Below are 17,079 nucleotides of genomic sequence, written 5' to 3'. Positions count from 1 at the left end.
CCTTCCTTCCTTTCTTTGTTCTTTCCATCCTTCTTATTGCTATATGTAATATTTCTATTACTATATCAGAAAAATGAAGAGACAATGGATATCCTTTCTTTGCCCCTGATTTTGGGAAAGCTTCTCATATTTCTCGACTTCAAATAATGTCAGTTCTTACTTTTCAGTAGCTACTGTGCATCATCATAAGGGAAAGTCTACTTAATCTTATTCCTTTAAAAAAATAAATGAGTGATGCATTGTATCAAGAATTTTTCTAAAACTTGTGATTTTACTTTTCAAATTGCTACTACTTATTTTCTTTATGCCTTTCCCTGACACTTAGTGGTTGCTATGTTCTTGGTAAAAATTCAGATGTGGTTTTTGTGAAATAAAAAAAAAATCAGACCTAAAACAACACCTATTGCTGTGCTTTGCTTGATATTTTTGCACTTTTCCATTAGTGGTATTGTTATATAATTGTCTTTCTCTGCTTGGGTTCTTTCACAAAAAAGTTTGATAAGGTATCGCCTTTCTCTATTTTTTTGTAAACCGTGTAAGTAGTATGAGTTAGATATTCTTTAAATATTTAAGAGGATTTACTTGTAAATTACTCTGAGACTTCCTCAACCACCTTCCAGCATTCATTCGTGACATTCAATTTCTGTTTATTAATTAAGCAGTTTAGATGTTCTATTTTTTGTCATGTCAACCTTGGTAATATATAATACACACACACACACACACACACACACACACACGTACATTGTTAGTCACAAGAACCACCCACAACACCTGAGCTGTTTTAGATATAATTTTATTTAATCATTTGGTAAAGGAGAGAGCCAGAAAAAGGTGTGACTCCCTGTCTGGTTTCTGGGAGATTTACATTATAAAGATAGGGTAATTACCAAGAAAGATCCATTGGGATGTACATAAGTAAGAATAAACATTCAAATTTCAGAAATCCAAAACACAAGCTTTGAGTACAGTCTACCCTGTAGGTCCTCAAGTGCTACCCTTTAACTGAATCCAAACTTCACAGAACATATCTCCTTAATAAAAAGATTTGTTCTTTAAAAGTTGAACTTAGTCAAAAGGCCACACACAAGGACCTAGAAGGCCACATGTGGCTTTGAGGGCACAGGTTCCCCACCCCTGGAGTAGATCCAAACTCTAGGTGGGATCTAAGTATTCCTAGCAGCCATTGAATTTCCCCTGAGGTCAGCCTGACCTTTACAGTAAATTTTTTAATTAACTAATTTTTAACCACATAAATCTAAGGTTTGCTGAACAATATAATAAAATATTTCTAACACACATCGTGTGTAAAATTGTAGGCTGTATATCTCTACACACACAAATGTGTATATGTATACTGTAATATGTACTTTCACTTCAGTTGTTTCCAAGTTTGTTGGTATATTATTTTATATAATACTTTCTGAAGATTTTAATTGTTTTTCTTCATTTGTTGTGCTTTTTCCTTTTTTAATTTTGGATTTTAACAATTGTGTTTTCCTCTCTCATGTGGCTGAATTTAGTCAATAATTTTGGTATTTTATTGATAGTCTTTAAAAATTCTTAGTTTCATTTGTCATCAAAATATTTCTCTTCAATTTTCTCTTTTTTATTTTATAGAATATCTTTTTGTGCATTTTAATTTGCAAGCTAAATTTGCTATTTCTTCTTTCAACCTTTTTTTGATATAAGCATTTAGAAATAGAAAGTTTCCCTAAGGACAAATGTGCATTTCAAATTATTTGGCTTACTGCCACACAGTTAACCATATTGGTATAACCATTTTCTTATTTCTATGCTTTCCTCTTTGATCCATTTATCCTTTAAGTTTGTATTGTACTTATTTAAGCCTGTTTTTTTTTTTTTGAGATTACTTACTAAATGATAGCTTATTAGATGGCACTTATGAAGCACATCGAAGTTTGCAAATGACTTTACACATGTTAACTCATTTAATTATAATTGTGTTATGTGTTTTAAGTTCCACTTTATTATACTTGTTTATTAATTCTTTATACTTTAGCATATGGTCAGTTTTTGTGAAGATGAAAAATAGATATATTTCATATACTTTTCATTAAGGAATCCACAAAGGTCTATTTTTTTTAATTTTTCTTTTTGTCACATTTGTGGATATCTGAAAGGAGCACATGTATGCTTTCAACAATTACTTTCTCCTTCATTCTCCCTCATTGCTTAGCAAACTTATCTTTTAAATAATAAGAAAATATTCATATGATAAATATAGTTAATGTTGATTTTGCTTCAGCAGCTATGACATCTCTAATACACTTTTTTCTTCTAACATTGTCTTTGTTTACCGTTCCTTTTTCTGAAATCATGAGTGCCACTCCTGTTTTTATTTCATTCAATTGAACCACAGAGCAATCTTTTCTAATACCTCACGGTAACTGTATAGATTCTATGTTGTATATTAATCATAAATTATAATCCTATCAGATTTTTAGATTTTTTTCTGATCCATAAATTGTTTTGTTTGCCTAGAAACCTATTTATGTTTCCTCCATCCTCTAAAAGCCCTTACTTTATCCCTCCATCCCTTCTACATATCATCCTATATCTCTTTTGCTTTTTTTCTGACTAACCTAAAAAAGATCTTACATAATAAATGCTTCCAAGTTTTCTACTCTCATTCTCTTCTCAAACTTTTACTAACTGGCTCTACAACCTCATTATTCTGCCCAAAGTGCTCTCATGGAAGTTATAAATGATTTCTCAGTTGATAAATCCAATGATATTTTATCAGTCCTTTTTTTATCCTTGATCTCTCTATAGTTTTGACATTCTTGATCACTCTCTTCTGTTTGACACACTCTTCTCATTAGGTTTTCAAGATACCACTCTCTCCTGGCTCTCTTTCTACCTATTAAACTACTACTTCTCAGTCTTTTTTGTTGAATATGCAGCCAAATTCTTCCTTGTAAACATAGCATTCCAAAAGGTTTTGTCCTGGGAATTTTTTTTGTCTTCTCTTCACTTGGTGATCTCATTAGCTTTCATTAAATAATTGCCATCTCTATACTGATGACTTTTAACTCTACTTCTCCTGCCCTAACTTCTCTATTAACCTCTAATCTCACATCTCCAACATTAAACTGATATGTAGTAGACATCTTAAACTCAATATGTCCAAAACAGAACTAATGATCTTTTCCCTAAGTGTTCTCCTCTTCCTATTTTCCTTATTACTGTAGTACAAGGCAATACCATCCTCTCATTCCCTGAGACTCATAAATTAGGAGTCACCTGGGATTCCTCATTATGTTTCACCTCACATATCCAATCTGTTGCCAAGGTTTGTCAATTTCGCCTTTCCAATATCTTCTCAATATGCCCACTTCTCTTCTCTGACTCCATCCTCAACCTGCTACTTACCCTTATCACTGCCTGGACTGTTTTAAACTGGTGGACTTGCCTGCCATTTAGCCACCAAAGTTGCTTTCCTAAAGTGCAGGTCTGATCATGTCACTTCTTCTACTCAATAAATTTATGTAGCTCTCTATCACTTACAGAATCAAATGCAAAATTCTCTGTTATTCAAAGACCTTCATAACCTAGCCCTTTCTCACTTTTCCAGTCTTTTTACACCTTGATCTTCATGCTCTGTGGTCCGGTGACACTGCTTTCCTTTTTGATCCAAGATCAGAGACTCTCTTCGAGCTCCAGACATTTTCTCTGGATGTCCTCTGTGCCTGGAATGCCCTTCCTTACTATTTCTGCCTAACAAATCCCTTAACTTTAAGTTCCAGTTAGAAATCCCATCTTCCATAGAAAGCCTTTCTCAACCCTTCTTAATTCTAATTTCTTTCCTCTTCTAATTATCTGCATATAACTTGTTTGAGCATATCTGTTTCATTTGTTTCCCCCAGTAGATTTCCAGGAGGGCAAGAATTGTCTTTTACCTCTTTTGCTATCCTTGGCATTTAACATACTGCCTGGCACATAGTAGGAACTTAGTAAGTGTTAGCTGAGTAACTGATTTTTTTTGTTTGTTTCCTCCTCAACTCTACTGTATCTTTTAAACTATCTTCTCCCTTTCTCCTTTCTCCTTTAACCCACTCCCAAATGTTCCTTGCAAAACTCAGAAAACAGTATAGTACAATACTTATTTTTTTGTAAAAATATTTTTACTTTTTCTCAATTACATGTAAAAGCATTTTAAACTTTTTTTGTAAATATTGACTTGCAAATTTTTTCCTCCCTCCCTCCCCCTCACCTAATTGAGAAAGAAATCAATTTGATATAATACACATGTGTAGTTAGACAAAACATTTTTCTATATGTCATGTTGTAAAAGAAAACAAAGTTAAAAAAATAAGAAAAATAAAGTTTTAAAAATATGCTTTGATCTGCCTTAAGGCACCATTGGTACCTTCTGGGAAGGTGGATAGCATTTTTCATCATAAGTCCTTTGGAACTGATTTGGATCATTGTATTGCTGAGAAAAGCTAAGTAAGTCACAATTGATTATCATACAGTATTGCTGTTACTACGTGCAATGTTCTCCTAGTTTTGCTCATTTCACTTTGCATCAGTTCATGTAAGTATTTCCAGGTTGTTCTGAGAGTATCCTGTTCATCATTTTTTACAGAAAAATAGTATTCCATCAGAGTCTTATACCATGACTTGTTCAGCCACTTCCCAGTTGATTGGTTTCCCCTCATGTCCAATTCTTTGCCACCACAAAAGAAGCTACTATAAGTATACTTTTTACATACAAGTATTTTTCCTTTTAATAAAATATCTTTTGGATACAGTCCTAGTAGTACTATAGCTGGTTCAAAGGGTTTTGTTACCCTTTGTACTGTAGACATAGCACCAAATTGCTTTCCAGAATGGTTGAAACGGTTGACAGCTCCCACCAATATGGCATTAGTGTCTCAATTTTCCCAGATTTACCCCTGCCCCCAACATTTGTCATTTTCCTTTTCTGTCATATTTGTTGGTCTGATAAGTGTGGAGTGATACCTCAGAGGTTCTTTTTTTTTAAATTTACATTTCTCTAATCAATAGTGATGTAGAGCATATGGCTATAGATAGCTTTCATTGCTTCATTTGCAAATTGTCTGTTTATTTCTGTTGACTATTTATCAATCTGGGAATGACTTGCATCTTTATATATCTGATGCAGTTCTCTGTGTATTTGAGAAATAAGGCTTTTATCAGAAAAAAAAAAACTTGCTCTAAATTTTTTCAAAGTTATGATTACTCTAAATTTCCATTCAGCCTACTCCCCCCAACCCATTTATCCTTCTCTCATTTTCCTTGCACCATCCAGCCTCAAAAGTGTTTTGCTTTGGACTATCACCTCCCAATCTTCCTTCTATCCCCCTTCATCTCCCACACACCTTCTCTTATCCCTTTCTTCTTTTATTTTCCTGTAGATTAAGATAGATTACTATATCAAACTGAGTGTGTATGCCACTCCATCTTAGAGCCAATTCTAATGAAAGTTCAAGTGCTTTCTCCCATTTTTCTCATCTTCCTTTCAATTATAAAAGTGACTTTCACACCACTTTTGTGTGAGAATTTATGCCATTTTACCTCTTTCCGCCTCCTCCTTGTGCATTCTCTAAATCTTGTACTGTCATGACTGTTACTCCGCAGTATTTGAATTGTTTTTCTTTTTCTGGCTGCTTGCAATATTTTCTTCTTGATCTGTGAGCTCTGGAATTCAGCTGTAGTAGTCCCAGAAGTTTTCATTCTGGGATCTCTTTCAAGAGGTGATTGATGGATTCTTTCAATTTCTATTTTACCTTCTCATTCTAAGATATCAGGGTAGTTTTCCATGATAATTTCTTGAAAGATGATGTCTAGCCTCTTTTTTTATGATTGTGGCTTTCACTGGAAAGTCCAATAATATCTAAATTATTTCTCCTTGATCTATTTTCCAAGTCAATTGCTTTTTCCAAAGAGATATTTAATGTTTTTCCATTTTAAAATAATTCTTTTGATTTTGGTTAGTTATTTTTTTTCAGTCTCGTCTACACAATTTATTGTTACAAACGGAATTGTGGGGTACAAGAGGCTCATAAAGGAGTAACTTTCCCTCTACTATAATGTGATCAGAGCCCCCAAGACACTTACCCTGCTCCCTGGGCAATCCTGATCACACCTCATGCCAAGTCTCAAGCAGCACAGCCCTGATCTGGCCCCCCACCTCACTTCATAAAAACTGACAATGATACAGTTAGTTCAGCCAAGCAGCCCCGGCCCCCTCCCTACTCCTGCTCCCAGCTCCAGCCTACACATTCACTCACACTCATCACCTCGCACTTCTATTTCTTCTCTATCCTCTGGACCTTTTCAATGCAATCATAGGGCTTCCACTGACCCTGAATACTTAATAAGCTTTCTAAACACTCATATAGTCACTCACACACCCTTCCCCATTAAGGGAATAAGCATTAATCAGAATCAGCATTAGCAACTCCATCTCCAGTGGGTTTCTCAGATGCGTGTATAAAAGGGCATCCTGGGATAGAAAAAAAGAGTCTGAGCTGGAATGCATCAACCCCTCTTCCCTCATCTGAAGGTTCCTGGATCAAGGAATAGACTGTTCCCTTCAAGCCTTCCTCCAAAATAAGGAAACAATCCAGGAATGAAAAGTCAAGGGTCTGGGTCCCTAAGAGACATTGAGATCTCTCTCCCAGGGTTTTGGGGGCAAGTTAGGGGTCAAGGTCAGGGTAGAAATCAAAAGGTCAAAGTCATCTCCCTGCAGAATCTGTTCCACCTGTCTTGTTCTCTCTCTAGTCTGTCACCCTTATATACCATCTTGGCTCCTGGATTAGAGCTGGGAGGCCGGGGGTGGTGAGGGCCAGGTCCTTCAAAAGGGGAGGGAGGGGTGCTCAAGAAGAGACCTCCATAGTTTGTTCTGGAGACCCTGAAGAAACAATCCCAGACTGGCTGCTCTGAGAGGTGGTTGGAGAATGTCAGCTATCAATCGAAGCTCTAGTGATCAAGGAGGCAGTTCGGGATTGGGATAAATGGGTCATACAGGAAGATGCCATTTAGCCCTTGAACAAAATATTTGAAGGCTTCAGTCAACTTGCCTGGCTAGGTTACCTGGGGTTGACCTCCAGAATCTGCCATCTTGAGGAAAGAGGTCTTGGTTGGGTCCAGCTTCGAATTACATTCCACCACAGCATCTTCATATGGTGCCTGGTCTCCCACCACAAGCATCACAGCACACTTGAGGGTTGCATCACAGTGCACTTGAGGGTTGCATCACCCCTACACTCAAAGTGCAGGTCTCGGCAGTTATTGTAGTTGTTCCAGAAGATCTCAGTGTTCTCTAGTTTGGGGGCATGCATATTTCGATACCATTGCACCAGGTCTGAGTGACCAGACAACTCCTCCTGACTGAAGAGATGCTGAATTTCAAATTTTTGTTTGATGCTTTAGATGTAGCAACTTTGACTTTATTGTCTTCTTCTGAGTTTGTGTTTTGATATTCCCTGTAACCATAGTTATGTTCTACAGTGAGGTTTTTTTTTTTTGTTTGTTTTTCGCTCATTTTTTCCAGCCTATTTATTGACTTAACTTTATTTTAAAGTTGGACTCTGCTTCCAGTGAGGAGGGGGAACTGTCCCAAGGTTCAGGTTTCTTGTGCAGCTATTTTTAAAGTTTCTTCTAGTGGAGGGGATTCTGTAAATTTTCAGTTCTTCCAGGTTGGTGTGATCTAAGGAGAAGTGTGTTTACTACTCTTCTGACTTGTAGTATACTCTTTGAGTGACTACAAGTACTCTTTTCTGCCTGAAGCTATGACTGAGATCCTCACTATTCTGCAGTCACAAGTTCTCACCCCAGGACTGTCACACAGGACTGCAAACCAGATCCATGTATGGATAATGTAACAGAGTCTTGCTCTTAGGGCCAGTAAAGGGACTCTTGTAATCTGCTGATCAGTTGCTGATGCCCTTACCATCTATGGACTAAGAGCTCCAGAAGCCATTGCTGAGATCTTGCCAGGGCATTGCCTGCTCTAAAGTGCACTCTATTCTCCACCACCCCACCATGTAACAGATCTTTTCTGCCAATCTTCTAAGATTTCAGGGGCTGGAAAATTATTTTCCCCCATCCATTTGGTGGTTCTGCCACTCTAGCATTCATTTTGAGGCATTACTATAATTTTGTTTGGAGGGGAATTTGGGAGAGTTCAGATGAGTTGTTCTTCTCTGGCATCTTGGCTCCATACCCCAAGACATGTTTTTGGTAAATTCATGCTAGCTTTGGAAGATATGTTATGTGTGTACTGCATTGGGCCTCCTATGTTTTATTATGAAATATGAATATCTTGTTAGTGGATGTATACCACTTAAATAATCACTGCATGATTTTATTGCTAAAAGTTAAATATTTTATGATCCTATATATTTTCACATAGAAGCTATATACTCATATTATTAGGTTTTAGGCTAAGCTAGACATGCATTACTGTGGTACTTCTCTTGTTTGCCTGAAAGAACCAGGATAGATTTTTGTGCCTGTGAAAAAAAATGGTGGACGGGGTAGAGAGGGCAGGAATAGTGAATTATGTCATGAATATGCCTGGCCATTATTTTCTCTTTCAGAGGATATTGAGATTACCTTTCTACCACATATTAAAATATGCATTGAAACTACCTTTGCAGATGAAAAGGTAAAGTTGAACAAAATGGTTTTAATAAGAAGGATTATGAGAGCTGAAAGTCTCTTGTTGAACATTAAATTATAATGTTTCGAAATATGAAGTTTTTATGTGTATTTTAAAGAAATCAATTTGTTGTCTCATATATCTACTTTTAATGTTTTATTAGAAAGTTTCCAACATTGAATCATAACATAGTGAAAGTCTGAGATTTCATGCAACTCCAACAAATATGGTTGCTTTTTTCCTTTTTCTCTTTCTATTCTTATCTCTCCCTGTTTTCCTTCCTCCCTTTTTCTTTTCTTTTCTTTTTTCCTTTGTTCCTCCTTTCATTTCTTCCTTCTTCCTTCCTTCCTTCCTTCCTTCCTTCCTTCCTTCCTTCCTTCCTTCCTTCCTTCCTTCCTTCCTTCCTTTCTCCTTATGTTCCTTTCATCCTTCCCTCATTCCTTTCTTCTTTTTTATTTCTTCCTTCTTAACTTTTTGTCTTCTTTTCTTTTTCTTTCTTTATGTCTTTTTTTTTTACAAATTTTAAAGTATAATCTGATTTGATAATAATTTTTATTTTAAAAAATCTGGCATATATGCCATGCCTATTATATTCCTTTGCATTAAATTGTAGAGAAAATACAAGAGATCTTTTCAGTGAATCCAATTAATCATTTTACTACATCCCAAGTTGCAAGTCATGCTGAAACAAATGAGCAAGAAATTAATTTAGAAGTAGTAGAACAATGACACACAGTATTAGATTAAGTGCAAATTAAAACTGAGCAACTTTTATATCTTTTCCCATCTGCCTTCCTCAGAGCTTAATGAAACTTGAAATAGGAAAAAAAAAAACCTTTTAAAGAATCACATATAAAAATATACTACCTAGGTCATTTAGACAACTTTCACCTAGAAGTACTATTTTTCAGTTATGAAAAGATGAAATAATAAAAACTAAAATGACTAAAGAGATCATACTATTTACTTCCAATTTTTATTTACTTAAAATTATTTTATCCAAATTACCCTTTCAATGCTTCTCTTTAAAATTGCTTTAAAATGTGAAGATTCATAAAATTTTCCAATTGTATTATCAGGAAATATTAAGTTCTCATCTTATTTAATATCTCCATATCATTATTGTTGTCAACTTTAACTTGTTGAGTAGTTCTTATACTATACCAACTGTAATATAAAATTTAACTGAAAAAAAAAAAAACAACAAAAAACAAGGCTACTTGCCAGGAGTGTATAATTTACTTATCCGTGATACCAGTGGGCAAACATAAGGATGACATTGAGAGCTACAGAGTTCATGTTAATTAATGGTGAAAGACAGTGATAGTAGGAGATTTTAATGTTCCTCTCTCAGAGATAGAAAAATTTAGCAGAAAGATAAATGAAAAAAATACACACATTCACATACATTTGAACAAACTGTTGGATAATTCAGAACTGAAAGATTTTTTTCTTTTCCTAATAGGTACATTAAAGTAGATATGTATTTCTTATGACTACATAGCATCTTTATAAAAATAGGCTATCTAATAGAAGAGAGAAATTAGAAATAAATGTAAAAGGAAAAATAACCAAAAAAATGTTAAACCTACCCTTTGGAGGTAACAATGTATTAAAAATAGGAATCAATATAGAAAGCAAGAGCAAAAAGAGACCAAAATTGAGATTTAATATAGAAATCCTGAAAAACATTTGGATACAAGAATGTCACATAATGATATTGCACAGATAGCATATCAACTTTTCTCTAATGCAACAAAAGCAATCCTCAGGAAAAATTATGTGCCTCTAAAACATACATTATCAAAATAGAAAAAGAGGCAATTAATGAATTGATTATTTAATTTTGAAAATTATAAAATCAACAAAAAAGCAATTACAAAACAAGAAAATCTGAAAATTAGAGTAGAAATCGATCAATTAGAATTATTGGTATTAATAAACTGATAGTAAAGTGCTGATAAAACTAAATGTGAATTTCTTTTTTAAAAAAATGTACAAAACTGACAAAAATTGCACAACCTTAAAAGTGGAGTACAATTAAATGAACAAAATAAAAATAACAAGGTGAAATCACAATAGTGAAAAGTGAAAATGATCCTTACCTCATTTTAGGTGTTTATATGCTGCAAAACTTTGAATCTTAAAAAAAAATAGAGGATTATCTAAAAATATAAAGTGGTCAACGAAAAAATGTTAATCCAGTTTTTAATAAAGGAAATTGTATTAGATCTAAGGGAGCTACCTATATTAGAAGGGTGCAGGAGGGAAAGAGAGGGATCATCTTCAAACAAATAAATTTTCAGAATTCTTTCAGACTTTAAAGGTCAATCAATAATCATGTCATAGAAATCACTCTCTAAAATTGAAAGAGAAAGCATTTTTACCATTTTTATGGAAGACTTATTATCCTAATAACTAAATGAGTGAAAGATAAAGTAAAGAAAGGATACTATGGACATAGCAATTAATAAATTTTGTTATAAAATCTTAAATGAAATCTTGGGGAAGTGATTGTAGCAACTTTTTTTTTAAATCACTAAGATCAAGATTTTACCAGGGATGAAAGGATGACATCATTAGGAAAACAATGGAATTAATCATTAATTAAATGTAGGGAGAAAAGCCTTTGACAAAATAAAAAAATAATTTAGACTAAAAATTTTCAAAAGCATTAAAAACAAAAGTTTACATGGTATATATATTTGATTAATAAATACTATTAATTTCCCAATAAGTACAATTTTAGAGCAATGATGTTTTATTTCCCTGGTAAAATTTGATACAACTCTAGAAATTAAAATAATGGCATTAAGACAACAGAAGCAAATTAAAAATGAAGAGAATCTGTATTTGCTGATGACATGATGGCTTAGTTAGAAAACTCTAGAGACTCAGCAAAGAAATTAAGAAAATTAATCACTTTGTTAGTGTAATAAGTTACAAAATTAATTCCCTAAGCCAACTTTTCTATATCCATGAGAAAATAATATAAAGAAATATCTTAATCAAGGTACTTACAAAACAGAAAAAAATAACTCAGAGTCAAATTATCAAATCATGGTCAATATTTATATAGATATAATTACAAATTCCTCTTAACAAAATAATTATGTGAATATTTGAAGGAATATTTAGTGCTCATCTTGACCAACGCTCATATAATAAAAATAGTGGTGCTAACAAAATTACATTTTAGATTATTGCTATACTTGTGTTCGATCTTTGTTGCCGAAGAAGACTAGGCCATCAGAGAAATGATGACATGACTTGTACTTGACTTTGTTTTGAGTGAGGGAGGGCTGTGCAGGTCACCAACCTCACTTCTCCTCCAGAGTCATCTGAATCCTGAAACCTGATGTTCCTCAGGATGATGAGAGGACCCGGGAAGCACTGGGAGATCTTGGGCCCTTTAGGCCAATGTCTTTGCAGGTACTCACTTAGGGTGAGGCAACGCCCATTCATTGAATAAGCCTGTTTAAGAAGTAGCCAGGGCATGGCCCCTTTAATGAAGTCATGAAAAAGAAAGACATCAGGCTGGGTGGGAAACAACCAAGTAACTATTCATAATCATTCTCAAGCTAGGAGAGTCCAGTGGAGCCCTCAGGCAGAGCCCCAATGGAGTCACAGTTACAGAGTGCAGTAGGTTTAAAGTTTTGGGAGAGTACAGGACAGGGATACAAAAGCAATATTTCATATAGCTAGAGAAAATAATAACTAAGTTCGTTTTCAGGAAAAATAGCTAGAATCTGGAAAATAAAAAAAAGCAAGAATCTAGAAAGTATAGAATTTCTAGTTCTCAAGTTATATTATGAACAAATAATAATTGAAATGTTTGGAGGTAGTTAAAATATAGAGAAATGAATCAATGAAACAGAGAAGACAAGGAACTTTTAGAAATAATTGATCTCAAGACCACAGTGCTCAATAATTGGCCAGGAAAACATAAGACTTAATGAGAAAAGGGATCAGACAGTAAGGGAACTGAAAGGAGTTCTTGTGTTATAAAGGCATAATTCAAATGTTGCACCAGCTATGATTAATCCTTCCCCCATAATAGACCTTTAAATATTTGTCCTAAAGAAATTCAGCTTCCAGTGTCTGTTCCTGCTCCCACTCCAAACCCCGTGCCTCTAGTCTCGCTGTGCCCTGAGATCTGGGCCTGTGCCGGAAACCAATCAGGTATCTTTCATAACTATAGCACAGTGCTGACTACTTGGCTGAAATATAGAAGATACTTAATTACAAAAGAAAAAAATGGAATATTAATTTCCTGACATTCAGAAGTTTCAACTGAACAAAAGCTATTATCAGAAAGGAAGTGACTCAATAGGAGGTAAATATGCATGGATGACTCTGATAATGGTCTAATATCAAACCTATATAAGAGAAATATGTAAGACCAGTACCCATTCTCCAATAGGCAAGTGGTCTACAGTTGTGAATAAATAATTCTCAAAAGAAAAATATTAATTGTTAACAACCAAAGGAAAAAATGTGCCAACTCACTAATAATAGCTAGAAGTGTAAATGAGAGTAACTTTGATGTTGATTTTATATCCCACAGACTGGCAAAGATGACAAAAGATTCTGGATTGAAAAGCACACAGATTTATTTCTCTAGGAGTTATAGATTGATCTGACCATGCTTATGAAGAAAGTATGTACAATTTTCTTACTCTGTAATCTAGAGTTTCCCCTGCTAGGTATATCCTCCAACGAGCTGAATGACAAAAAATAGGGAAGATAAGGGAATAAGAATTTTTTGCCTGCTCTGTGCTACGCCTTTTTCTAAGTGCTTTACAAATATCATCTTACTTGATTCTCACCACAATCCTATGAGGTAAATAAATAATGTTATTATCCTCATTTTACAGTTGAGGAAACTGGGACAAACAGGGCAAATGATCTGCCCAGGGCCTCACAGCTAGTAAGTATCTGAGACAAGATTTGAACTCGGGTCTTTCTTTTACTGTTTCTTTTCTAAAAAGGAAAACAAGGAGATATGTCGTTGATTTTAAAAAGTCATTAAAATTTATTATATTATTTATTATATATATTATATTATTATATATTATATCATATTATTTATTTATTTATTATAGAATATGGAATCCATTTTTTAAAGTTTTGAGATTTCTAAAGATTTGACTCTGAGTCATCTTTAGGATACAGAGAGTGGTAGGAAAAGCAGGCTATTAATAACAGAATTCAAGATATTAGAATAGGGGGGCATATAAGAGATAATAAGGGATTAAATGGTTCTTGATGTGATCCCATCGAGTAGGTCCAATAGTACATTTAGGACATTAGTTACTGGAGCTAATCCAACAGCTAAGAATTTTTTTTCCTTAGGAAATATTAGTAAAAGAGGCAGTCAATTGTACTACTAAACCATGCACAACTTTAATTAGAACTCTTTGAAATGTTGCCAGCTAACATTAAGAAATTATAATTTAAATAACATAAGACTAATTTTAAAAGAACATATCCTGATAAATTTTATTGCCATTATTACATGTAATTTACTGAGTAAGGATTAGAATGTTGGTTATTAGTAAGTTCTTTATAATTGGGAATCATATTAATATCAAACAGAAGCAGCATAGCAGAGAGAATAGAGGGTCAGCTGTGGAGTTACAAAGAACAAATTTTGTCTCTGTCATATTAAAGCTTTACGGTCTTAACACCATTATCACTCCCAGCTGGCACAATATAGGGCTAAAACACAACTCTCCATTTATGTCTCTTCCCTAGGCTTTTGCAAAGGCTACAAAGGTAATAATACTTTCAGACTCTTCTAAACAACTGGGGACATAGCAGACTGCAGATTGGAAACATAGCTCTTGCTCATTCATACAGCAACATGGCAGGTCAGGTAGTTTGGTCCTGTTCCAAAACTTTGAGGATTGACTTTGCCTCTTTTAATCAGTCACCTTCAGTAGTGGATCTCATTGGCCTCATTCTTCCTAATATATGGACTTGTTCTCCTATGATTGGCATACCCACCTTATTCTTTCAAACTCAGTGAAATTGAATCTCTGCAGAATGACTCTACCTCTCCTACCCTAGCTTTTTACTCCTTCAGTCCCATTCATTTCAACTCTGAGTCCCACCACATATCTTCCTATCCCTTTCTCTAGCTTGTCTGGAACATCTGTGCCATTACTAACATATTTTAGAAATTGGTAACAGGGGATAGAGCCAAGATGGTGGAGTTAAAGCATGGATATACTTGAACTTTCTCCCAAACCCCTATAAATATCTCTGAAAATGACTCTAAACAAATTCTAGAGCAGCAGAACCCACAAAATGACAGAGTGAAATTGATTTCCAGCTCAAGAGAATCTGGAAGGTCAACAGGAAAGGTCTATTGCACAGACTGGGAAAGGAGCCATGCCTACACATGCTAGACCCCACAGCAAACCTGGAACAGGCCTCAGGGGATTGAATCCCCAGCAGCTGTAGTGGTTTCCAGACTTCTCAACCCACAAATGCCAAAAACAGTTTATAAGATAAGTAGGAATACTCTGTTGGACCTGAGTGAGAGAGAAACAGGATCCAGGCCCTGTGCTTGCAGTGGCAGTGGTGGTGGCTGTGGGAGCCAAGGCAGCTGCTTCTTCCACTGCACTGAGTGCACAGATGGTGGGGGATTGAGCAACTGATCACAGTGGGATTGCAGGGATCTCTTTTGTGGTTCTAAGGCAGGATTCTCTCACTTTGCCCTGCTTGAATCTGGGTCACAGCCCTGGGGGGCAGTCCTGGGTTGAAGTGGAACACTGTCATGGTAGAGCTTGCAGCGGCAATGGAGAGGGAATCCTCCTTACTGTTCCAAGGCAGAAAAGAGTACTTGTGGTCACTCACAGACCAGAGCACAGGCCAGGGGGGAAGTATAATCTCCTTTGATTATACCACCTTGGAACAACTGAAAATTTACAGGCCCCTGGAAGTATCTCTGAAAACAGCTTTGCAAAACCACTGAAACTTGGGACAATATACCCTCCACACTGGAAGCAGAATCCTGCCTTAACAAAGAGTTTAAAAAATCAAGCAATTCGCTGGAAAAATGAGTAAATAGCGTGAAAATTCTCAGACTCTAAAATAAAACTTTAGTGACAAAGAAGATCAAGAAACACAACCAGAAGAAGACAACAAAGTTAAAATTCCTCCATTCAAAGTCTCCAAGTAAAATATGAATGGGTCTCAGGCCATGGAAGAGCTCAAAAAATATTTTGAAAATCAAGTAAGAGAAGTAGAGGAAAAATTTGGAAGAGAAATAAGAGTGATGCAAGAAAATCATGTAAAAAAAAGTCAACAGCTTGGTAAAGGAGTCACACGCAAAAAATACTGAAGAAAATAACACTTCAAAAATGGACTAGTTTAAATGACAAAAGAGGTCCAAAAAGCCAGTGAGGAGAAGAACGCCTTAAAAAGTGACAGTGGCCAAATGAAAAAGGAGGTCCAAAAGCTCACTAAAGAAAAAAATTCCTTAAAAATTAGAATGGAGGAAATGGAAGCTTATGATTCTATGAGAAATCAAGAAATTATAAAACAGAACAGAAAGAATGAAAAAAGAGAAGACAATGTGAAATATGTCATTGAAAAAAACCACTGACCTGGAAAATAGATACAGGAGAGATAATTTAAGAAATTATTGAACTACCTAAAAAACCTTGACCAAAAAAGAGCCTAGACTTCATCTTTCAAGAGATTATTAAGGAAAACTGCACTGATATTCAAGAACCAGAGGGCAAAATAGAAATGGAAAGGATCTATCAATCACCTGCTGAAAGAGATCCCAAAAGGAAAACTCCTAAGAATATTATAGCCAAATTCAAGAGTTCCCAGGTCAAGGAGAAAATATTACAAATAGCCAGAAAGAAATAATTCAACTGTTGTGGAAACACAATAGGATAAGACAGGACTTAGCAGCGTCTACACTAAGGGATCTGAGGGCTTGGATTATGGTATTCCAGAGGTCAAAGGAACTAGGATTAAAACCAAGAATCACCTACCTAGCAAAACTGAATATAATACTTCAAGGCTTCAAGGGAAAAAATAGAAGTTCAATGAAATAGAGGACTTCCAAGCATTCTTGTTGAAAAGACCAGAGCTGAATAGAAAATTTGACTTTCAAATACAAGAATCAAGAGAAGCATGAAAAGGTAAACAGGAAAGAGAAATGATAAGGGGCCTATTAAAGTTGAACTGTTCACATTCCTACATGGAAAGATAATATTTGTAACTCATGAGATCTTTCTCAGTATTAGTGTAGTTGGAGGGAATACATATACATACACACACATACATACATATACATACATATGAATGTATACGTATGTATGTGTGTATATATAGGTACAAGGTGAATTGAATATGAAGGGATGACATTTTAAAAATGAAATTAAGGGTAGATGAATGTA

General features: G+C 35.0%; 1 protein-coding gene and 1 pseudogene across 1 annotated transcript in view; one reads left to right on the top strand and one right to left on the bottom strand.

The window, feature by feature from the left end:
* MYO16 (myosin XVI) overlaps positions 1-17,079 on the top strand; it is an 884,880-nt gene that overhangs the window by 153,319 nt on the left and 714,482 nt on the right. The window lies entirely within an intron of this gene.
* On the bottom strand, positions 6,870-7,948 carry LOC140512256 (protein NDRG2-like; annotated as a pseudogene).

The sequence above is a fragment of the Notamacropus eugenii genome, chromosome 6 (assembly GCF_028372415.1).
Source record: "Notamacropus eugenii isolate mMacEug1 chromosome 6, mMacEug1.pri_v2, whole genome shotgun sequence".
Classification (NCBI taxonomy): Eukaryota; Metazoa; Chordata; class Mammalia; order Diprotodontia; family Macropodidae; genus Notamacropus; species Notamacropus eugenii.
This window is presented reverse-complemented; position numbering and strand designations above follow the sequence as displayed.